Source organism: Salvelinus alpinus, chromosome 7, assembly GCF_045679555.1.
Source record: "Salvelinus alpinus chromosome 7, SLU_Salpinus.1, whole genome shotgun sequence".
NCBI classification, from domain to species: domain Eukaryota; kingdom Metazoa; phylum Chordata; class Actinopteri; order Salmoniformes; family Salmonidae; genus Salvelinus; species Salvelinus alpinus.
This window is the reverse complement of record NC_092092.1, coordinates 84,558,531-84,583,472: the sequence shown is the minus strand read 5'-3', so window position 1 is coordinate 84,583,472 and position 24,942 is coordinate 84,558,531. Positions and strand designations below refer to the sequence as shown.

The 24,942-nt window shown below is 47.3% G+C and overlaps 1 protein-coding gene across 3 annotated transcripts in view; it reads right to left on the bottom strand.

Annotated features, from left to right (window-relative positions):
* The window catches only part of LOC139581782 (beta-synuclein-like), a 64,483-nt gene that overhangs the window by 21,661 nt on the left and 17,880 nt on the right, over positions 1–24,942 (bottom strand). The gene's annotated exons all lie outside the window — the stretch shown is intronic.

Below are 24,942 nucleotides of genomic sequence, written 5' to 3'. Positions count from 1 at the left end.
CAGGTAACCCCCCAGTATCCTACACTAAGATATGTACCCAGAGGACAGGTAACCTCCAGTATCCTACACTAAGAGATGTACCCAGAGGACAGGTAACCCCCAGTATCCTACACTAAGAGACGTACCCAGAGGACAGGTAACCCCCAGTATTTTACACTAAGAGATGTACCCAGAGGACAGATAACCCCCAGTATTTTACACTAAGAGATGTACCCAGAGGACAGGTAACCCCCCAGTATTTTACACTAAGAGATGTACCCAGAGGACAGATAACCCCCAGTATTTTACACTAAGATATGTACCCAGAGGACAGGTAACCCCCCAGTATCCTACACTAAGATATGTACCCAGAGGACAGGTAACCCCCAGTATCCTACACTAAGATATGTACCCAGAGGACAGGTAACCTCCAGTATCCTACACTAAGAGACGTACCCAGAGGACAGGTAACCCCCAGTATCCTACACTAAGAGACATACCCAGAGGACAGGTAACCCCCAGTATCCTACACTAAGAGACGTACCCAGAGGACAGGTAACCCCCCAGTATCCTACACTAAGATATGTACCCAGAGGACAGGTAACCCCCAGTATCCTACACTAAGAGACGTACCCAGAGGACAGGTAACCCCCCAGTATCCTACACTAAGATATGTACCCAGAGGACAGGTAACCCCCAGTATCCTACACTAAGAGACGTACCCAGAGGACAGGTAACCCCCCAGTATCCTACACTAAGATACAGTGGGGAGAACAAGTATTTGATACACTGCCGATTTTGCAGGTTTTCCTACTTACAAAGCATGTAGAGGTCTGTAATTTTTATCATAGGTACACTTCAACTGTGAGAGACGGAATCTAAAACAAAAATCCAGAAAATCACATTGTATGATTTTTAAGTAATTAATTTGCATTTTATTGCATGACATAAGTATTTGATACATCAGAAAAGCAGAACTTAATATTTGGTACAGAAACCTTTGTTTGCAATTACAGAGATCATACGTTTCCTGTAGTTCTTGACCAGGTTTGCACACACTGCAGCAGGGATTTTGGCCCACTCCTCCATACAGACCTTCTCCAGATCCTTCAGGTTTTGGGGCTGTCGCTGGGCAATACGGACTTTCAGCTCCCTCCAAAGATTTTCTATTGGGTTCAGGTCTGGAGACTGGCTAGGCCACTCCGGGACCTTGAGATGCTTCTTACGGAGCCACTCCTTAGTTGCCCTGGCTGTGTGTTGCGGGTCGTTGTCATGCTGGAAGACCCAGCCACGACCCATCTTCAATGCTCTTACTGAGGGAAGGAGGTTGTTGGCCAAGATCTCGCGATACATGGCCCCATCCATCCTCCCCTCAATACGGTGCAGTCGTCCTGTCCCCTTTGCAGAAAAGCATCCCCAAAGAATGATGTTTCCACCTCCATGCTTCACGATTGGGATGATGTTCTTGGGGCTGTACTCATCCTTCTTCTTCCTCCAAACACGGCAAGTGGAGTTTAGACCAAAAAGCTCTATTTTTGTCTCATCAGACCACATGACCTTCTCCCATTCCTCCTCTGGATCATCCAGATGGTCATTGGCAAACTTCAGACGGGCCTGGACATGCGCTGGCTTGAGCAGGGGGACCTTGCGTGCGCTGCAGGATTTTAATCCATGACGGCGTAGTGTGTTACTAATGGTTTTCTTTGAGACTGTGGTACCAGCTCTCTTCAGGTCATTGACCAGGTCCTGTCGTGTAGTTCTGGGTTGATCCCTCACCTTCCTCATGATCATTGATGCCCCACGAGGTGAGATCTTGCATGGAGCCCCAGACCGAGGGTGATTGACCGTCATCTTGAACTTCTTCCATTTTCTAATAATTGCGCCAACAGTTGTTGCCTTCTCACCAAGCTGCTTGCCTATTGTCCTGTAGCCCATCCCAGCCTTGTGCAGGTCTACAATTTTATCCCTGATGTCCTTACACAGCTTTCTGGTCTTGGCCATTGTGGAGAGGTTGGAGTCTGTTTGATTGAGTGTGTGGACAGGTGTCTTTTATACAGTTAACGAGTTGAAACAGGTGCAGTTAATACAGGTAATGAGTGGAGAACAGGAGGGCTTCTTAAAGAAAAACTAACAGGTCTGTGAGAGCCGGAATTCTTACTGGTTGGTAGGTGATCAAATACTTATGTCACACAATAAAATGCAAATTAATTACTTAAAAATCATAGAATGTGATTTTCAGGATTTTTGTTTTAGATTCCGTCTCTTACAGTTGAAGTGTACCTATGATAAAAATTACAGACCTCTACATGCTTTGCAAGTAGGAAAACCTGCAAAATTGTCAGTGTATCAAATACTTGTTCTCCCCACTGTATGTACCCAGAGGACAGGTAACCCCCAGTATCCTACACTAAGAGACGTACCCAGAGGACAGGTAACTCCCCAGTATCCTACACTAAGATATGTACCCAGAGGACAGGTAACCCCCAGTATCCTACACTAAGAGATGTACCCAGAGGACAGGTAACCCCCAGTATCCTACACTAAGAGACGTACCCAGAGGACAGGTAACCCCCAGTATCCTATACTAAGAGACGTACCCAGAGGACAGGTAACCCTCAGTATCCTACACTAAGATATGTACCCAGAGGACAGGTAACCCCCAGTATCCTATACTAAGAGACGTACCCAGAGGACAGGTAACCCCCAGTATCCTATACTAAGAGATGTACCCAGAGGACAGGTAACCCCCAGTATCCTACACTAAGATATGTACCCAGAGGACAGGTAACCCCCAGTATCCTATACTAAGAGATGTATCCAGAGGACAGGTAACCCCCAGTATCCTATACTAAGAGACGTACCCAGAGGACAGGTAACCCCCAGTATCCTACACTAAGAGATGTACCCAGAGGACAGGTAACCCCCAGTATCCTACATGAAGAGACGTACCCAGAGGACAGGTAACCCCCAGTATCCTACACTAAGAGACGTACCCAGAGGACAGGTAACCCCCCAGTATCCTATACTAAGAGACGTACCCAGAGGACAGGTAACCCCCAGTATCCTACACTAAGAGATGTACCCAGAGGACAGGTAACCCCCAGTATCCTACATGAAGAGACGTACCCAGAGGACAGATAACCCCCAGTATCCTACACTAAGATATGTACCCAGAGGACAGGTAACCCCCAGTATCCTACACTAACAGATGTACCCAGAGGACAGGTAACCCCCAGTATCCTACACTAAGATATGTACCCAGAGGACAGGTAACCCCCAGTATCCTACACTAAGATATGTACCCAGAGGACAGGTAACCCCCAGTATCCTACACTAAGAGATGTACCCAGAGGACAGGTAACCCACAGTATCCTACACTAACAGATGTACCCAGAGGACAGGTAACCCCCAGTATCCTACACTAAGATATGTACCCAGAGGACAGGTAACCCCCCAGTATCCTACACTAAGAGATGTACCCAGAGGACAGGCAACCCCCAGTATCCTACATGAAGAGACGTACCCAGAGGACAGATAACCCCCAGTATCCTACACTAAGAGACGTACCCAGAGGACAGGTAGCCCCCAGTAGCCTACACTAATATATGTACCCAGAGGACAGGTAACCCCCAGTAGCCTACACTAACAGACGTACCCAGAGGACAGGTAACCCCCAGTATCCTACACTAACAGATGTACCCAGAGGACAGGTAACCCCCAGTATCCTACACTAACAGATGTACCCAGAGGACAGGTAACCCCCAGTAGCCTACACTAACAGATGTACCCAGAGGACAGGTAACCCCCAGTAGCCTACACTAACAGATGTACCCAGAGGACAGGTAACCCCCAGTAGCCTACACTAACAGATGTACCCAGAGGACAGGTAACCCCCAGTATCCTACACTAACAGATGTACCCAGAGGACAGGTAACCCCCAGTAGCCTACACTAACAGATGTACCCAGAGGACAGATAACCCCCAGTATCCTACACTAAGTGACGTATTCAGAGGACAGGTAACCCCAGTATCCTACACTAAGAGATGTACCCAGAGGACAGGTAACCCCCAGTATCCTACACTAAGAGATGTACCCAGAGGACAGGTAACCCCCAGTATCCTACACTAAGAGATGTACCCAGAGGACAGGTAACCCCCAGTATCCTACACTAAGAGATGTACCCAGAGGACAGGTAACCCCCAGTATCCTACACTAAGAGATGTATCCAGAGGACAGGTAACCCCCCAGTATCCTATACTAAGATATGTACCCAGAGGACAGGTAACCCCCAGTATCCTACACTAAGAGATGTACCCAGAGGACAGGTAACCCCCAGTATCCTATACTAAGAGATGTACCCAGAGGACAGGTAACCTCCAGTATCCTACACTAAGATATGTACCCAGAGGACAGGTAACCCCCAGTATCCTACACTAAGATATGTACCCAGAGGACAGGTAACCCCCAGTATCCTACACTAAGATATGTACCCAGAGGACAGGTAACCCCCAGTATCCTACACTAAGATATGTACCCAGAGGACAGGTAACCCCCAGTATCCTACACTAAGATATGTACCCAGAGGACAGGTAACCCCCAGTATCCTACACTAAGATATGTACCCAGAGGACAGGTAACCCCCAGTATCCTACACTAAGATATGTACCCAGAGGACAGGTAACCCCCAGTATCCTACACTAAGATATGTACCCAGAGGACAGGTAACCCCCAGCATCCTACACTAAGAGACGTACCCAGAGGACAGGTAACCCCCAGTATCCTACACTAAGAGATGTACCAAGAGGACAGGTAACCCCCAGTATCCTACACTAAGAGATGTACCCAGAGGACAGGTAACCCCCCAGTATCCTACACTAAGATATGTACCCAGAGGACAGGTAACCCCCAGTATCCTACACTAAGATATGTACCCAGAGGACAGGTAACCCCCAGTATCCTACACTAAGAGACGTACCCAGAGGACAGGTAACCCCCAGTATCCTACACTAAGATATGTACCCAGAGGACAGGTAACCCCCAGTATCCTACACTAAGAGACGTACCCAGAGGACAGGTAACCCCCAGTATCCTACACTAAGAGATGTACCCAGAGGACAGGTAACCCCCCAGTATCCTATACTAAGATATGTACCCAGAGGACAGGTAACCCCCAGTATCCTACACTAAGAGATGTACCCAGAGGACAGGTAACCCCCCAGTATCCTATACTAAGATATGTACCCAGAGGACAGGTAACCCCCAGTATCCTACACTAAGAGATGTACCCAGAGGACAGGTAACCCCCAGTATCCTACACTAACAGATGTACCCAGAGGACAGGTAACCCCCCAGTATCCTACACTAAGATATGTACCCAGAGGACAGGTAACCCCCAGTATCCTACACTAAGAGATGTACCCAGAGGACAGATAACCCCCAGTATCCTACACTAACAGATGTACCCAGAGGACAGGTAACCCCCCAGTATCCTACACTAAGAGATGTACCCAGAGGACAGGTAACCCCCAGTATCCTACACTAAGAGATGTACCCAGAGGACAGGTAACCCCCAGTATCCTATACTAAGAGATGTACCCAGAGGACAGGTAACCTCCAGTATCCTACACTAAGATATGTACCCAGAGGACAGGTAACCCCCAGTATCCTACACTAAGATATGTACCCAGAGGACAGGTAACCCCCAGTATCCTACACTAAGATATGTACCCAGAGGACAGGTAACCCCCAGTATCCTACACTAAGATATGTACCCAGAGGACAGGTAACCCCCAGTATCCTACACTAAGATATGTACCCAGAGGACAGGTAACCCCCAGTATCCTACACTAAGATATGTACCCAGAGGACAGGTAACCCCCAGTATCCTACACTAAGATATGTACCCAGAGGACAGGTAACCCCCAGTATCCTACACTAAGATATGTACCCAGAGGACAGGTAACCCCCAGCATCCTACACTAAGAGACGTACCCAGAGGACAGGTAACCCCCAGTATCCTACACTAAGAGATGTACCAAGAGGACAGGTAACCCCCAGTATCCTACACTAAGAGATGTACCCAGAGGACAGGTAACCCCCCAGTATCCTACACTAAGATATGTACCCAGAGGACAGGTAACCCCCAGTATCCTACACTAAGATATGTACCCAGAGGACAGGTAACCCCCAGTATCCTACACTAAGAGACGTACCCAGAGGACAGGTAACCCCCAGTATCCTACACTAAGATATGTACCCAGAGGACAGGTAACCCCCAGTATCCTACACTAAGAGACGTACCCAGAGGACAGGTAACCCCCAGTATCCTACACTAAGAGATGTACCCAGAGGACAGGTAACCCCCCAGTATCCTATACTAAGATATGTACCCAGAGGACAGGTAACCCCCAGTATCCTACACTAAGAGATGTACCCAGAGGACAGGTAACCCCCCAGTATCCTATACTAAGATATGTACCCAGAGGACAGGTAACCCCCAGTATCCTACACTAAGAGATGTACCCAGAGGACAGGTAACCCCCAGTATCCTACACTAACAGATGTACCCAGAGGACAGGTAACCCCCCAGTATCCTACACTAAGATATGTACCCAGAGGACAGGTAACCCCCAGTATCCTACACTAAGAGATGTACCCAGAGGACAGATAACCCCCAGTATCCTACACTAACAGATGTACCCAGAGGACAGGTAACCCCCCAGTATCCTACACTAAGAGATGTACCCAGAGGACAGGTAACCCCCCAGTATCCTACACTAAGATATGTACCCAGAGGACAGGTAACCCCCAGTATCCTATACTAAGATATGTACCCAGAGGACAGGTAACCCCCAGTATCCTACACTAAGATATGTACCCAGAGGACAGGTAACCCCCAGTATCCTAGACTAAGATATGTACCCAGAGGACAGGTAACCCCCAGTATCCTACACTAAGAGATGTACCCAGAGGACAGGTAACCCCCCAGTATCCTACACTAAGATATGTACCCAGAGGACAGGTAACCCCCCAGTATCCTACACTAAGAGATGTACCCAGAGGACAGGGAACCCCCCAGTATCCTACACTAAGAGACGTACCCAGAGGAGAGGTAACCCCCCAGTATCCTACACTAAGATATGTACCCAGAGGACAGGTAACCCCCCAGTATCCTATACTAAGAGATGTACCCAGAGGACAGGTAACCCCCAGTATCCTACACTAAGAGATGTACCCAGAGGACAGGTAACCCCCAGTATCCTACACTAAGATATGTACCCAGAGGACAGGTAACCCCCAGTATCCTACACTAAGAGACGTACCCAGAGGACAGGTAACCCCCAGTATCCTACACTAAGAGACGTACCCAGAGGACAGGTAACCCCCAGTATCCTATACTAAGATATGTACCCAGAGGACAGGTAACCTCCAGTATCCTACACTAAGAGACGTACCCAGAGGACAGGTAACCCCCAGTATCCTACACTAAGAGACGTACCCAGAGGACAGGTAACCCCCAGTATCCTACACTAAGAGATGTACCCAGAGGACAGATAACCCCCAGTATCCTACACTAAGAGATGTACCCAGAGGAAAGGGAACCCCCCAGTATCCTACACTAAGAGATGTACCCAGAGGACAGGTAACCCCCCAGTTTCCTGAACTAAGAGACGTAACCAGAGGACAGGTAACCCCCAGTATCCTATACTAAGATATGTACCCAGAGGACAGGTAACCCCCCAGTATCCTACACTAAGAGATGTACCCAGAGGACAGGTAACCCCCCAGTATCCTACACTAAGAGACGTACCCAGAGGAGAGGTAACCCCCCAGTATCCTACACTAAGATATGTACCCAGAGGACAGGTAACCCCCCAGTATCCTATACTAAGAGATGTACCCAGAGGACAGGTAACCCCCAGTATCCTACACTAAGAGATGTACCCAGAGGACAGGTAACCCCCAGTATCCTACACTAAGATATGTACCCAGAGGACAGGTAACCCCCAGTATCCTACACTAAGAGACGTACCCAGAGGACAGGTAACCCCCAGTATCCTACACTAAGAGACGTACCCAGAGGACAGGTAACCCCCAGTATCCTATACTAAGATATGTACCCAGAGGACAGGTAACCTCCAGTATCCTACACTAAGAGACGTACCCAGAGGACAGGTAACCCCCAGTATCCTACACTAAGAGACGTACCCAGAGGACAGGTGACCCCCAGTATCCTACACTAAGAGATGTACCCAGAGGACAGATAACCCCCAGTATCCTACACTAAGAGATGTACCCAGAGGACAGGTAACCCCCCAGTATCCTACACTAAGAGATGTACCCAGAGGACAGGTAACCCCCCAGTATCCTGAACTAAGAGACGTAACCAGAGGACAGGTAACCCCCAGTATCCTATACTAAGATATGTACCCAGAGGACAGGTAACCCCCAGTATCCTACACTAAGAGATGTACCCAGAGGACAGGTAACCCCCAGTATTCTACACTAAGAGATGTACCCAGAGGACAGGGAACCCCCCAGTATCCTACACTAAGATATGTACCCAGAGGACAGGTAACCCCCAGTATCCTACACTAAGAGATGTACCCAGAGGACAGATAACCCCCAGTATCCTACACTAAGAGATGTACCCAGAGGACAGGTAACCCCCAGTATCCTACACTAAGAGATGTACCCAGAGGACAGGTAACCCCCAGTATTCTACACTAAGAGATGTACCCAGAGGACAGGTAACCCCCCAGTATCCTACACTAAGATATGTACCCAGAGGACAGGTAACCCCCCAGTATCCTACACTAAGAGATGTACCCAGAGGACAGGTAACCCCCAGTATCCTATACTAAGATATGTACCCAGAGGACAGGTAACCCCCAGTATCCTACACTAAGATATGTACCCAGAGGACAGGTAACCCCCAGTATCCTACACTAAGAGATGTACCCAGAGGACAGGTAACCCCCAGTATCCTACACTAAGAGATGTACCCAGAGGACAGGTAACCCCCAGTATCCTACACTAAGAGATGTACCCAGAGGACAGGTAACCCCCCAGTATCCTACACTAAGATATGTACCCAGAGGACAGGTAACCCCCCAGTATCCTGAACTAAGAGACGTAACCAGAGGACAGGTAACCCCCAGTATCCTACATGAAGAGACGTACCCAGAGGACAGGTAACCCCCCAGTATCCTACACTAAGAGATGTACCCAGAGGACAGGTAACCCCCCAGTATCCTACACTAAGAGATGTACCCAGAGGACAGGTAACCCCCAGTATCCTACACTAAGATATGTACCCAGAGGACAGGTAACCCCCCAGTATCCTATACTAAGAGATGTACCCAGAGGACAGGTAACCCCCAGTATCCTACACTAAGATATGTACCCAGAGGACAGGTAACCCCCAGTATCCTATACTAAGATATGTACCCAGAGGACAGGTAACCCCCAGTATCCTACACTAAGAGACGTACCCAGAGGACAGGTAACCCCCAGTATCCTACACTAAGATATGTACCCAGAGGACAGGTAACCCCCAGTATCCTACACTAAGAGACGTACCCAGAGGACAGGTAACCCCCAGTATCCTACACTAAGAGACGTACCCAGAGGACAGGTAACCCCCAGTATCCTACACTAAGAGACGTACCCAGAGGACAGGTAACCCCCAGTATCCTACACTAAGATATGTACCCAGAGGACAGGTAACCCCCAGTATCCTACACTAAGATATGTACCCAGAGGACAGGTAACCCCCAGTATCCTACACTAAGAGACGTACCCAGAGGACAGGTAACCCCCAGTATCCTACACTAACAGATGTACCCAGAGGACAGGTAACCCCCAGTATCCTACACTAAGAGATGTACCCAGAGGACAGGTCATGACTCAGGGTTGGAAAGCTATTGGTAGCGAACCAAAGTACATGGAAACTTCAGTCATTTTGTTAATTAACATAAAACCTATCATAACTTTGAATAACTTTTAAGAAATGTATTCATATATATATTATAATTTGTTTTATATATGCGTCCATATTGTCGCCTGAGTTTCTAGTAGATAGTTTCAAGTTGTATGTTTTATTGTCAGGTGCACAAGTACAGTGAAATGTCTTTCTTGCGTGCTCTCTTCCAACAATGCAGTAATCAATATCAGTAGTACTATACAACTAAAACACACCAGAAGAAGAACATGAGAAATAAGTACGCTATATTCTGGGTCAGAACCAGGGTCAGAACCAGGGTCAGAACCAGGGTCAGTAGATATATACAGGGTCAGAACCAGGGTCAGTAGATATATACAGGGTCATTAGATATATATACAGGGTCAGTTCCAGGGTCAGTAGATATATACAGGGTCAGTTCCAGGGTCAGTAGATATATACAGGGTCAAAACCAGGGTCAGTAGATGTATACAGGGTTAGAACCAGGGTCAGTAGATATATACAGGGACAGTAGCTATATACAGGGTCAGTAGTTATATACAGGGACAGTTCCAGGGACAGTAGATATGTCACGTTCCTGACCTGTTTTCTGTTTAGTTTTGTGTGTTAGTTGGTCAGGACGTGAGTTTGGGTGGGCATTCTATGTTATCTGTTTCTATGTTGGTTTAGGGTTGCCTGGTATGGCTCTCAATTGGAGGCAGGTGTTTGGCGTTCCTCTAATTGAGAGTCATATTTAGGTAGGCTGTTCACAGTGTTTGTTTGTGGGTGGTTGTCTCCTGTGTCTGTGTCGATGTTTGCACCATACGGGACTGTTTACGGTTTGTTCATTTCATGTAGTCTGTTTCTGTTCATTTCGTTCTTCACGTTGTATGTAAGTTCGTTGTTCAGGTCTGTCTACTTTCGTTTTGTTATTTTGTATCATTTTCAAGTATAGTTCGTTTTCGTGTTTGTTCGTTTTGTTTATTTAATAAATTCATCATGTATTCACAACCCGCTGCGCCTTGGTTCCCTCAATACTCCTCCTCTTCAGATGAAGAGGAGGAGGACTGCCGTTACAGAACCACCCACCAATCCAGAGCCAAGCAGCGTAATTTGGAGCAACGGGCAAGTATACAGGACTTGTGGAGTTGGGAGCAAATATTTAACGGAGAAGGACCATGGGCTAAAGTAAATCACCGTCCATGGGAACGGCTGGAGGCAGCTCGGAGAGCGGAGGAAAATAGAGAGAGGAACCGGCGTTATGAGGGGACGCGTCTTGCACGGAAGCCCGAAAAGCCCGTGAGTAACTCCCAAAAATTTCTTGGGGGGGGGGCTAAGGGGTAGTGGGCCTAGGGCAGGTAGGAGACCTGCGCCCACTTCCCAGGCTAACCGTGGAGAGCGGGAGTACGGGCAGACACCGTGTTACGCAGTAGAGCGCACGGTGTCTCCTGTACGTGTGCATAGCCCGGTGCGGGTTATTCCACCTCCCCGCACTGGTAGGGCTAGATTGGGCATTGAGCCAGGTGTCATGAGGCCGGCTCAACGCGTCTGGTCTCCAGTGCGTCTCCTCGGGCCGGCATACATGGCACCTGCCTTACGCATGGTTTCCCCGGTTCGCCTACACAGCCCGGTGCGGGTTATTCCACCTCCCCGCACTGGGCGGGCGACCGGGAGCATTCAACCAGGTAAGGTTGGGCAGGCTCAATGCTCAAGAGAGCCAGTACGCCTGCACGGTCCGGTATTTCCGGTGCCACCTCCCCGCCCCAGCCTAGTACCTACAGTGCCTACACTACGCACTAGGCTACCAGGGCATTTCCAGAGCCCTGTTCCTCCTCCACGCACTCTCCCTATAGTGCGTGTATCCAGTTCGGTGCCTCCAGTTCCGGCCCCACGCACTAAGCCACCTGTGCGTCTCCTAAGTCCTGTACACACTGTCACTTCTCCCCGTACTAGTCCTGAGGTGCCACCAGTGCCGGTACCACGCACCAGGTATAGAGTACGCTTTGAGAGTTCAGTGTGCCCTGTCCCTGCTCCCCGCACTAGTATGAAGGTGCGTGTCCTTAGCCCGGTGCCTCCAGTTCCGGCACCACGCACCAGGTCTACAGTGCGCCTTATCCGGCCAGAGCCATCCGTCTCCCGAGCGCCATCTGAGCCATCCGTCTCCCGAGCGCCATCTGAGCCATCCGTCTCCCCAGCGCCGTCTGAGCCATCCGTCTCCCCAGCGCCATCTGAGCCATCCGTCTCCCCAGCGCCATCTGAGCCATCCGTCTCCCCAGCGCCGTCTGAGCCATCCGTCTGCAATGAGCCTGCAAAGCCGCCCGTCTGCCATGAGCCTGCAAAGCCGCCCGTCTGCCATGAGCCTACAGAGCCGTCCGCCAGACAGGAGCCGCTAGAGCCGTCCGCCAGACAGGAGCCGCTAGAGCCGTCCGCCAGACAGGAGCCGCTAGAGCCGTCCGCCAGACAGGAGCCGCTAGAGCCGCCCGTCAGACAGGATCCGCCAGAGCCGCCAACCAGACAGGATCTGCCAGAGCCGCCAATCAGACAGGATCTGCCAGAGCCGCCAATCAGACAGGATCTGCCAGAGCCGCCAGCCAGACAGGATCTGCCAGAGCCGCCAGCCAGACAGGATCTGCCAGAGCCGTCAGCGAGCCATGAGCAGCCAGAGCCGTCAGAGAGCCATGAGCAGCCAGAGCCGTCAGAGAGCCATGAGCAGCCAGAGCCGTCAGAGAGCCATGAGCAGCCAGAGCCGTCAGAGAGCCATGAGCAGCCAGAGCCGTTAGAGAGCCATGAGCAGCCAGAGCCGTCAGCCTGCCATGAGCGTCCAGAGCCGTCAGCCTGCCATGAGCGTCCAGAGCCGTCAGCCTGCCATGAGCGTCCAGAGCCGTCAGCATGCCATGAGCGTCCAGAGCCGTCAGCCTGCCATGAGCGTCCAGAGCCGTCAGCCTGCCATGAGCGTCCAGAGCCGTCAGCCTGCCATGAGCGTCCAGAGCCGTCAGCCTGCCATGAGCGTCCAGAGCCGTCAGTCAGCCATGAGCTGTCCCTCAGCCAGAAGCGGCTAGTAATCCTGAACTGCCCCTCAGTCCAGAGCTGTCTCTCTGTCCGGAGCTGCCCTTCAGTCCGGAGTTGCCCCTCTATCCTGAGCTACCTCTCTCTCCTGAGCTACCTCTCTCTCCTAAGCTCTCCCTCTGTCCTGAGCTATCCCTATGTCCTGAGCTACCTTGTCCCAGAGCTGTCCTTGATTCTGGTGTTGCCCCTAAATTTAGGTGGGGTTATTTGGAGGGTGGTCATTGTGGGGAGGCTAAGGAAGCGGGGATTGATTATGGTGGGGTGGGAACCACGCCCGGAGCCTAAGCCACCACCGTGGTCAGATGCCCACCCAGACCCTCCCCTGGACTTTTTGGTGATGCGTTCGGAGTACGCATCTTGAGGGGGGGGTTATGTCACGTTCCTGACCTGTTTTCTGTTTAGTTTTGTGTGTTAGTTGGTCAGGACGTGAGTTTGGGTGGGCATTCTATGTTATCTGTTTCTATGTTGGTTTAGGGTTGCCTGGTATGGCTCTCAATTGGAGGCAGGTGTTTGGCGTTCCTCTAATTGAGAGTCATATTTAGGTAGGCTGTTCACAGTGTTTGTTTGTGGGTGGTTGTCTCCTGTGTCTGTGTCGATGTTTGCACCATACGGGACTGTTTACGGTTTGTTCATTTCATGTAGTCTGTTTCTGTTCATTTCGTTCTTCACGTTGTATGTAAGTTCGTTGTTCAGGTCTGTCTACTTTCGTTTTGTTATTTTGTATCATTTTCAAGTATAGTTCGTTTTCGTGTTTGTTCGTTTTGTTTATTTAATAAATTCATCATGTATTCACAACCCGCTGCGCCTTGGTTCCCTCAATACTCCTCCTCTTCAGATGAAGAGGAGGAGGACTGCCGTTACAAGATATATACAGGGTCAGTTCCAGGGACAGTAGCTATATACAGGGACAGTTCCAGGGTCAGTAGATATATACAGGGTCAGAACCAGGGTCAGTAGCTATATACAGGGTCAGTTCCAGGGACAGTACCTATATACAGGGTCAGTTCCAGGGTCAGTAGCTATATACAGGGTCAGTTCCAGGGTCAGTAGCTATATACAGGGTCAGTTCCAGGGTCAGTAGCTATATACAGGGACAGTTCCAGGGACAGTAGCTATATACAGGGTCAGTTCCAGGGTCAGTAGCTATATACAGGCTCAGTTCCAGGGTCAGTAGCTATATACAGGGTCAGTTCCAGGGTCAGTAGCTATATACAGGGTCAGTTCCAGGGTCAGTAGCTATATACAGGGACAGTTCCAGGGTCAGTAGCTATATACAGGGACAGTTCCAGGGACAGTAGCTATATACAGGGTCAGTTCCAGGGTCAGTAGCTATATACAGGGACAGTTCCAGGGACAGTAGCTATATACAGGGTCAGTTCCAGGGTCAGTAGCTATATACAGGGTCAGTTCCAGGGTCAGTAGCTATATACAGGGTCAGTAGCTATATACAGGGTCAGTTCCAGGGTCAGTAGCTATAAACAGGGTCAGTTCCAGGGTCAGTAGCTATATACAGGGTCAGTTCCAGGGTCAGTAGCTATATACAGGGTCAGTTCCAGGGTCAGTAGCTATATACAGGGTTAGAACCAGGGTCAGTAGCTATATACAGGGACAGTAGCTATATACAGGGTCAGTAGTTATATACAGGGACAGTTCCAGGGACAGTAGATATATACAGGGACAGTTCCAGGGTCAGTAGATATATACAGGGTCAGTTCCAGGGTCAGTAGCTATATACAGGGTCAGTTCCAGGGTCAGTAGCTATATACAGGGTCAGTTCCAGGGACAGTAGCTATATACAGGGACAGTTCCAGGGTCAGTAGATATATACAGGGTCAGTTCCAGGGTCAGTAGCTATATACAGGGACAGTTCCAGGGTCAGTAGCTATATACAGGCACAGTTCCAGGGTCAGTAGATATATACAGGGTCAGTTCCAGGGACAGTAGCTATATACAGGGTCAGTTCCAGGGACAGTAGCTATATACAGGGACAGTTCCAGGGTCAGTAGATATATACAGGGTCAGTTCCAGGGTCAGTAGCTATATACAGGGACAGTTCCAGGGTCAGTAGCTATATACAGGCACAGTTCCAGGGTCAGTAGCTATATACAGGGTCAGAACCAGGGTCAGTAGCTATATACAGGGTCAGTTCCAGGGTCAGTAGATATACACAGGGACAGTTCCAGGGAAAGTAGCTATATACAGGGTCAGTTCCAGGGTCAGTAGCTATATACAGGGACAGTTCCAGGGTCAGTAGCTATATACAGGGTCAGTTCCAGGGTCAGTAGCTATATACAGGGACAGTTCCAGGGTCAGTAGCTATATACAGGGACAGTTCCAGGGACAGTAGCTATATACAGGGTCAGTAGCTATATACAGGGTCAGTAGCTATATACAGGGTCAGTTCCAGGGTCAGTAGCTATATACAGGGACAGTAGATATATACAGGGACAGTTCCAGGGTCAGTAGCTATATACAGGGACAGTTCCAGGGTCAGTAGCTATATACAGGGTCAGTTCCAGGGTCAGTAGCTATATACAGGGACAGTTCCAGGGTCAGTAGCTATATACAGGGACAGTTCCAGGGACAGTAGCTATATACAGGGTCAGTAGCTATATACAGGGTCAGTAGCTATATACAGGGACAGTTCCAGGGTCAGTAGCTATATACAGGGTCAGTTCCAGGGTCAGTAGCTATATACAGGGACAGTTCCAGGGTCAGTAGCTATATACAGGGTCAGTTCCAGGGTCAGTAGCTATATACAGGGTCAGTAGCTATATACAGGGTCAGTAGCTATATACAGGGTCAGTTCCAGGGTCAGTAGCTATATACAGGGTCAGTTCCAGGGTCAGTAGCTATATACGGGGTCAGTTCCAGGGTCAGTAGCTATATACAGGGTCAGTTCCAGGGTCAGTAGCTATATACAGGGTCATTTCCAGGGTCAGTAGCTATATACAGGGTCAGTTCCAGGGTCAGTAGCTATATACAGGGTCAGTATCTATATACAGGGTCAGTAGCTATATACAGGGTCAGAACCAGGGTCAGTAGCTATATACAGGGTCAGTTCCAGGGTCAGTAGCTATATACAGGGTCAGTTCCAGGGTCAGTAGCTATATACAGGGACAGTTCCAGGGTCAGTAGCTATATACAGGGACAGTTCCAGGGACAGTAGCTATATACAGGGACAGTTCCAGGGTCAGTAGCTATATACAGGGACAGTTCCAGGGTCAGTAGCTATATACAGGGTCAGTAGCTATATACAGGGACAGTTCCAGGGTCAGTAGCTATATACAGGGACAGTTCCAGGGTCAGTAGCTATATACAGGGACAGTTCCAGGGTCAGTAGCTATATACAGGGACAGTTCCAGGGTCAGTAGCTATATACAGGGTCAGTAGCTATATACAGGGACAGTTCCAGGGTCAGTAGCTATATACAGGGACAGTTCCAGGGTCAGTAGCTATATACAGGGACAGTTCCAGGGTCAGTAGCTATATACAGGGACAGTTCCAGGGTCAGTAGCTATATACAGGGTCAGTAGCTATATACAGGGTCAGTTCCAGGGTCAGTAGCTATAAACAGGGTCAGTAGCTATATACAGGGACAGTTCCAGGGACAGTAGCTATATACAGGGTCAGTAGCTATATACAGGGTCAGTTCCAGGGTCAGTAGCTATATACAGGGTCAGTAGCTATATACAGGGTCAGTTCCAGGGTCAGTAGCTATAAACAGGGTCAGTTCCAGGGTCAGTAGCTATATACAGGGTCAGTTCCAGGGTCAGTAGCTATATACAGGGTCAGTAGCTATATACAGGGTCAGTTCCAGGGTCAGTAGCTATATACAGGGTCAGTAGCTATATACAGGGTCAGTTCCAGGGTCAGTAGCTATATACAGGGTCAGTTCCAGGGTCAGTAGCTATATACAGGGTCAGTATCTATATACAGGGTCAGTAGATATATACAGGGTCAGTTCCAGGGACAGTAGCTATATACAGAGTCAGTTCCAGGGTCAGTAGATATATACAGGGTCAGTTCCAGGGTCAGTAGTTATATACAGGGTCAGTTCCAGGGTCAGTAGCTATATACAGGGACAGTTCCAGGGTCAGTAGTTATATACAGGGTCAGTTCCAGGGTCAGTAGCTATATACAGGGACAGTTCCAGGGTCAGTAGTTATATACAGGGTCAGTTCCAGGGTCAGTAGCTATATACAGGGTCAGTTCCAGGGTCAGTAGCTATATACAGGGACAGTTCCAGGGTCAGTAGCTATATACAGGGTCAGTAGTTATACACAGGGACAGTTCCAGGGTCAGTAGCTATATACAGGGTCAGTAGCTATATACAGGGTCAGTTCCAGGGTCAGTAGCTATATACAGGGACAGTTCCAGGGTCAGTAGCTATATACAGGGACAGTTCCAGGGTCAGTAGTTATATACAGGGTCAGAACCAGGGTCAGTAGCTATATACAGGGACAGTTCCAGGGTCAGTAGCTATATACAGGGTCAGTTCCAGGGTCAGTAGCTATATACAGGGACAGTTCCAGGGTCAGTAGCTATATACAGGGTCAGTTCCAGGGACAGTAGCTATATACAGGGTCAGTAGCTATATACAGGGTCAGTTCCAGGGTCAGTAGCTATATACAGGGCCAGTTCCAGGGTCAGTAGCTATATACAGGGTCAGTAGCTATATACAGGGTCAGTTCCAGGGTCAGTAGCTATATACAGGGTCAGTTCCAGGGTCAGTAGCTATATACAGGGTCAGTAGTTTTACACAGGGACAGTTCCAGGGTCAGTAGCTATATACAGGGTCAGTAGCTATATACAGGGACAGTTCCAGGGTCAGTAGCTATATACAGGGTCAGAACCAGGGTCAGTAGCTATATACAGGGTCAGTTCCAGGGTCAGTAGCTATATACAGGGTCAGTATCTATATACAGGGTCAGTAGATATATACAGGGTCAGTTCCAGGGACAGTAGATATATACAGGGTCAGAACCAGGGTCAGTAGCTATATACAGGGACAGTTCCAGGGTCAGTAGCTATATACAGGGTCAGTTCCAGGGTCAGTAGATATATACAGGGTCAGAACCAGGGTCAGTAGCTATATACAGGGACAGTTCCAGGGTCAGTAGCTATATACAGGGACAGTTCCAGGGTCAGTAGATATATACAGGGTCAGAACCAGGGTCAGTAGCTATATACAGGGTCAGATCCAGGGTCAGTAGATATATACAGGGTCAGAACCAGGGTCAGTAGCTATATACAGGGTCAGTAGCTATATACAGGGACAGTTCCAGGGTCAGTAACTATATACAGGGACAGTTCCAGGGTCAGTAACTATATACAGGGTCAGATCCAGGGTCAGTAGATATACAGGGTCAGATCCAGGGTCAGTAGATATATACAGGGTCAGTAGATATATACAGGGTTAGAACCAGAGTCAGTAGATATATACAGGGTTAGATCCAGGGTCAGTAGATATATACAGGGTCAGAACCAGGGTCAGTAGATATATACAGGGTCAGTAGCTATACACAGGGACAGTTCCAGGGTCAGTAGATATATACAGGGTCAGTTCCAGGGTCAGTAGATATATACAGGGTCAGTAGTTATACACAGGGACAGTTCCAGGGTCAGTAGATATATACAGGGTCAGTTCCAGGGTCAGTAGATATATACAGGGTCAGTAGTTATACACAGGGACAGTTCCAGGGTCAGTAGATATATACAGGGTTAGAACCAGGGTCAGTAGCTATATACAGGGTCAGTAGTTATACACAGGGACAGTTCCAGGGTCAGTAGCTATATACAGGGTCAGTAGTTATACACAGGGACAGTTCCAGGGTCAGTAGCTATATACAGGGTCAGTTACTATATACAGGGTCAGTTCCAGGGTCAGTAGCTATATACAGGGTCAGTAGCTATATACAGGGTCAGTTCCAGGGTCAGTAGATATACACAGGGACAGTTCCAGGGTCAGTAGCTATATACAGGGACAGTTCCAGGGTCAGTAGCTATATACAGGCACAGTTCCAGGGTCAGTAGCTATATACAGGCACAGTTCCAGGGTCAGTAGATATATACAGGGACAGTTCCAGGGTCAGTAGCTATATACAGGGACAGTTCCAGGGTCAGTAGCTATATACAGGGACAGTTCCAGGGTCAGTAGCTACAAGATTGGTCAAAAGTTTGGACACACCTACTCATTCAAGGGTTTTTCTTTATATTTACTATTTTATACATTGTAGAATAATAGTGAAGACATCAAAACTATGAAATAACACATATGGAACCATGTAGTAACCAAAAAAGTGTTTTTAACAAATCAAACCATATTTCATATTTGAGATACTTCAAATAGCCACACTTTGCCTTGATGACAGCTTTGCACACTTTTGGCATTCTCTCAACCAGCTTCATGAGGTAGTCACCTGGAATGCATTTCAATTAACAGGTGTGCCTTCTTAAAAGCAAATTTGTGGAATTTGTTTCCTTCTTAATGCGTTTGAGCCAATCAGCTGTGTCGTGACAAGGTACAGAAGATAGCCCTAATTAGTAAAAGACCAAGTCCATATTATGGCAAGAACAGTTCAAATAAGAAAAGAGAAAAGACAGTACATCATTACTGTAAGACATGAAGGTCAGTCAATACAGAACAAGTGCAGTCGCAAAAACCATCAAGCGCCATGATGAAACTGGCTCTCATAAGGACAGCCACAGGAATGGAAGACCCAGAGTTACCTCTGCTGCAGAGGATAAGTTCATTAGAGTTACCTGCCTCAGAAATTGCAGCCCAAATATAAAATCTTCACAGAGTTCAAGTAACAGGCACATCTCAACATCAACTGTTCAGAGGAGACTGTGTGAATCAGGCCTTCATAATCGAATTGCTGCAAAGAAACTACTACTAAAGGACACCAATAATAAGAAGAGTGTAACGGGTGTTCTCCCCCTCTTCGTCTGAAGAGGAGGAGTAGGGATTGGACCAAAGCGCAGCGTTGTTATAGGACATAGTGATTTATTTAAACAAAACCGAAAACATGAAGAACACTTGAATTGATACAAAAACGACGTAGACTGACCTGAACATAAGAACTTACATAAACACGAAGAACGCACGAACAGGTACAGACTAAAACAAACGAACGAAAACACGAAACAGTCCCGTGTGGTGCACACAGACACAGACACAGGAAACAACCACCCACAACAAACAATGTGAAACAACCTACCTTAATATGGTTCTCAATCAGAGGAAACGTAAAACACCTGCCTCTAATTGAGAACCATATCAGGCAACCCAATAACCAACATAGAAACACATAACATAGAATGCCCACCCCAACTCACGCCCTGACCAACTAAACACATACAAAAACAAGAGAAAACAGGTCAGGAACGTGACAAAGAGACTTGCTTGGGCCAAGAAACATGAGAAATGGACATTAGACCGGTTAAAATGTATCCTTTGGTCTAGAGTCCAAATTGGATATTTTTGGTTCCAACCGCTGCGTCTTCTTACTGACGTTGTTGTCCTGGCACCACATTGCCAAGTCACTGACCTCCTCCCTGTAGGCTGTCTCATCGTCGCTGGGGATCAGGCCTTCTACCGTCGTGTCGTCAGCAAACTTGGTGGTGTTGGAGTAGTGCATGATCACGCAATCGTGGGTGAACAGGGAGTACAGGAAGAGACTAAGCACACATCCCTGAGGGGCCCCCGTGTTGAGGATCAGCGTGGCGGAGGTGATGTAACCTACCCTCACCACTTGGGGCTGGTCCATCAGGAAGTCCAGGAAGTATTCAGTCCCAGGGTCCCAAGCTTGGTGACGAGCTTCAAAGTGACTATGGTGTTGAACGCTGTGCTGTAGTCAATGATCAGCATTCTCACATATATGTATTCCTCTTATCTAGGTGGGTGAGGGCAGTGTGGAGAGCAATAGAGATTGCATCGTCTATGGATCTGTTGGGGCGGTATGCAAATTGGAGTGGGTCTCAAGGGTGTCTGGGATGGTGGAGATGACGTGTGCCATAACCAGCCTCTCAAAGCACTTCATGATTACAGATGTGAGTCCTACAGGGTGGTAGTCATTGTGGCATGAAGCCTTAGAGTTCTTGGGAACAGGAATGATGGTGTTACCTTGAGACATGTGGGGATTACAGACTAGGACATGGAGAGGTTGAAAATTACCGTGAATATGTTCTGCTCATGCTCTGAGAACGCGTCCTGGAATACCGTCCGGCCCTGCGGCTTATGAGTGTTGACCTGATTTAAAAACCTTACTCACGTCGGGCCTCGGGGACCCAGTCCCCTGGGTCAGCAAGGGGCCTCGTGCATGGCTTGTGTTGTTTCTGTCAAATTGTGCATAAAATGCATTGAGTTTGTCTGGTAGAGAGGCATCGTTGGGCAGATCACGGTTGTGTCTTCCTTTTGTAATCCGTAATGGACTGTAGCCTCATGCGTTGAGGGTCACAGCTTGTGCAATAGGATTCCATCTTTTTCCTATGTTGTCCTTTTGCTTGTTTGACCTCTGCAGAGGCCATAGAGGGACTTCTTGTACATGTTTGTGTCCTCAGACGTAGCCTTGTGATTGGTTGAGATAACTCTGTATGCGGTAGCTCCGTCCTTTAGCTTCTTCAAAGTATTGACTTAGTGGTGTGAATACTATGTTAATTTGATATTTCTCTACTTCATTTTCAATAAATTTACTAAACTTTCTAAAAACATGTTTTCACTTTGTCATTATGGGGTATTGTGTGTAGATGGGTGAGGATGAAAACATCTATTTGATCTATTTTGAATTCAGGCTGTAACAACAAGGGGTATGAACGCTTTCGGCAGCATTCACGATAACAGATTAAAATTCTCTCGGGGAGGTAGAAGGGTCGGCATTTGACCATCAGGTATTCCAAGACGGGTGATCAACGGGTCTAGACTTCCACTGCGCTAGAGTCAGCATAACATTTTCTGTTGATGAAGAGGCATACCCCTCCCCCTCTCAATTCCCTTGAATCTAATGTCCCGTCTGCTCGGTGAATCCATCGAGTTGAATAGCCATGGGGGTATCTTGTCCAAAAGCCATGTTTCAGAAAAGCATACAATATTGCAGTTACGAGAGCCCCGTTGACAACAAATCTGTGATAGTAGCTCATCCATCTTATTATTTAAGAGACTGCACATTGGCCAATAGAATGGAGGGGAAGTGGTGCCTCCTCTCTCCTACCTCATTTTCAATGGCGTTTCCTCTTGGATAGCCCCAAAAAAATTGGGTCGGAATTACCCAAAGAGCCTAGGTGAGGATGAGTCGAGTTGAATCCGGGATTGAGGTTAGTAACTGCTGATCTGATGTTCGAAAGTTCTTGTCGGTCATAAGAAATGACAGCGGATACATTTTGGTGCAAAAAAAACTAAGCTAAACGCCGGAAAAATTACATAATATCAAAGTTGGGTCGGCGCCAGCAAGACGGCAGCCAACAGTATGGCACCATTGCTAGTGCTCAAGAGAAAAAACATCTGATCAACAATTACATTATTTTCAATGAACACTTCCAACTATTGACTTGTTTCACAACTGTCACCAGTTTGTCGCCAAGACATTTACAACAGGTAAGTACTGAGATAAAAGTGTGTCAAAAAAATATCAAGGATATTTCATGCTGAAACCCTCATATCAAACACCAATGGTATTAATTTAGTATATGGTTTATACTTAGGATAATGTTTTATAGCTTTGTCATATTTAATTATCAAATTATTTGTCACATGCGCCGAATACAACAGGTGTAGACCTTACAGTGAAATGCTAACTTAACCAACAAGCTCTTAACCAACAATGCAGTTTTAAGAAAAATAAGTGTTAAAACCTGTTTGGGATAGGGGGCAGTATTTTTACGTCCGGATGAAAAGTGTGCCCAAAGTAAACTGCCAGCTACTCAGGCCCAGAAGCTAGGATGTGCATATAATTGGTAGATTTGGATAGAAAACACTCTAAAGTTTCTAAAACTGTTAAAATAATGTCTGTGAGTATAACAGAACTTATTTGGCAGGTGAAACCCTGAGGACAAACCATCCAGGATTTTTTGTTGTTGTTTGAGTTCACTGTGTTTTCCATTGGTTTCTATGGGAAACTAGATTTATGAGGCACCTGGTTGCAGTTCCTATGGCTTCCACTAGATGTCAACAGTCTTTAGAAATTGGTTGATGTTTTTCCTTTGAGAAATGAAGAAGTAGGGCTGTTCAGTCTGAGTGTCAAGCCAAGTGGACTCTTTAGTTTGGTGCGCGCGACCTGGATTTCGCTCCACATTGATTTTATCCGCTATTGAACACAGTATATTCCCTCTTAAATTGTATCGATTATTTACGTTTTAGGATAACTAAAGTTGGATTAGGAAAGTTGTTTGAAATGTTTGGACCAAGTTTACAGGTCAAAATCAAATCAAATCAAATCAAGTTTATTTTATATAGCCCTTCGTACATCAGCTAATATCTCGAAGTGCTGTACAGAAACCCAGCCTAAAACCCCAAACAGCAAGCAATGCAGGTGTAGAAGCACGGGTAACTTATTAGATAATTTGTAGTCATGTTGGGTGAGTTGGAACCGGTGTATTTCTGAATCAAACGCGCCAAATAAATGGAAATGTTGGGGATATAAAGGAGTTTATCGAACAAAAGGACCTTTTGTGATGTTTCTGGGACATATTGGAGTGCCAACAGAAGAAGATCTTCAAAGGTAAGGCATGAATTATATCGTTATTTCTGACTTTCGTGGCGCACCTGGCTGGTTGAAATATGTTTTTCATGCTTTTGTATGCGGGGCGCTGTCCTCAGATAATCGCATGAGGTGCTTTCGCCGTAAAGCATTTTCGAAATCTGAGCATCACAGCGGCTATGTTAACAAGAAGTTAAGCTTTATTTTGATGTATTACATTTGGGATTTTATGAAAGTGAAATATTTATAATTCTGTAGTTTGAATTTCGCGCTCTGCAATTGCACCGGATGTTGGCCAGGTGGGACGCTACCGTCCAACCTGCCCATAAGAAGTTAAAGAGCAGCAGTAAAATAACAGTAGCGTGGCTATATACAGGAGGCCATGCAGTGATAGTCTATAGTGATATAGGGGCTGGTGATAGTTTATAGTGATATAGGGGCTGGTGATAGTCTATAGTGATATAGGGCTGGTGATAGTCTATAGTGATATAGTGGCTGGTGATAGTCTATAGTGATATAGGGGCTGGTGATAGTCTATAGTGATATAGGGGCTGGTGATAGTCTATAGTGATATAGGGCTGGTGATAGTCTATAGTGATATAGGGGCTGTTGATAGTCTATAGTGATATAGGGGCTGGTGATAGTCTATAGTGATATAGGGGCTGGTGATAGTCTGTATACTAGTGATATAGGGGTTGGTGATAGTCTATAGTGATATAGGGGCTGGTGATAATCTATAGTGATATAGGGGCTGGTGATAGTCTGTATACTAGTGATATAAGGGCTGGTGATAGTCTATAGTGATATAGGGGCAGGTGATAGTCTATAGTGATATAGGGGCTGGTGATAGTCTATAGTGATATAGGGGCTGGTGATAGTCTATAGTGATATAGGGGCTGGTGATAGTCTATAGTGATATAGGGGCAGGTGATAGTCTATAGTGATATAGGGCTGGTGATAGTCTATAGTGATATAGTGGCTGGTGATAGTCTATAGTGATATAGGGGCTGGTGATAGTCTATAGTGATATAGGGGCTGGTGATAGTCTATAGTGATATAGGGCTGGTGATAGTCTATAGTGATATAGGGGCTGTTGATAGTCTATAGTGATATAGGGGCTGGTGATAGTCTATAGTGATATAGGGGCTGGTGATAGTCTGTATACTAGTGATATAGGGGCTGGTGATAGTCTATAGTGATATAGGGGCTGGTGATAATCTATAGTGATATAGGGGCTGGTGATAGTCTGTATACTA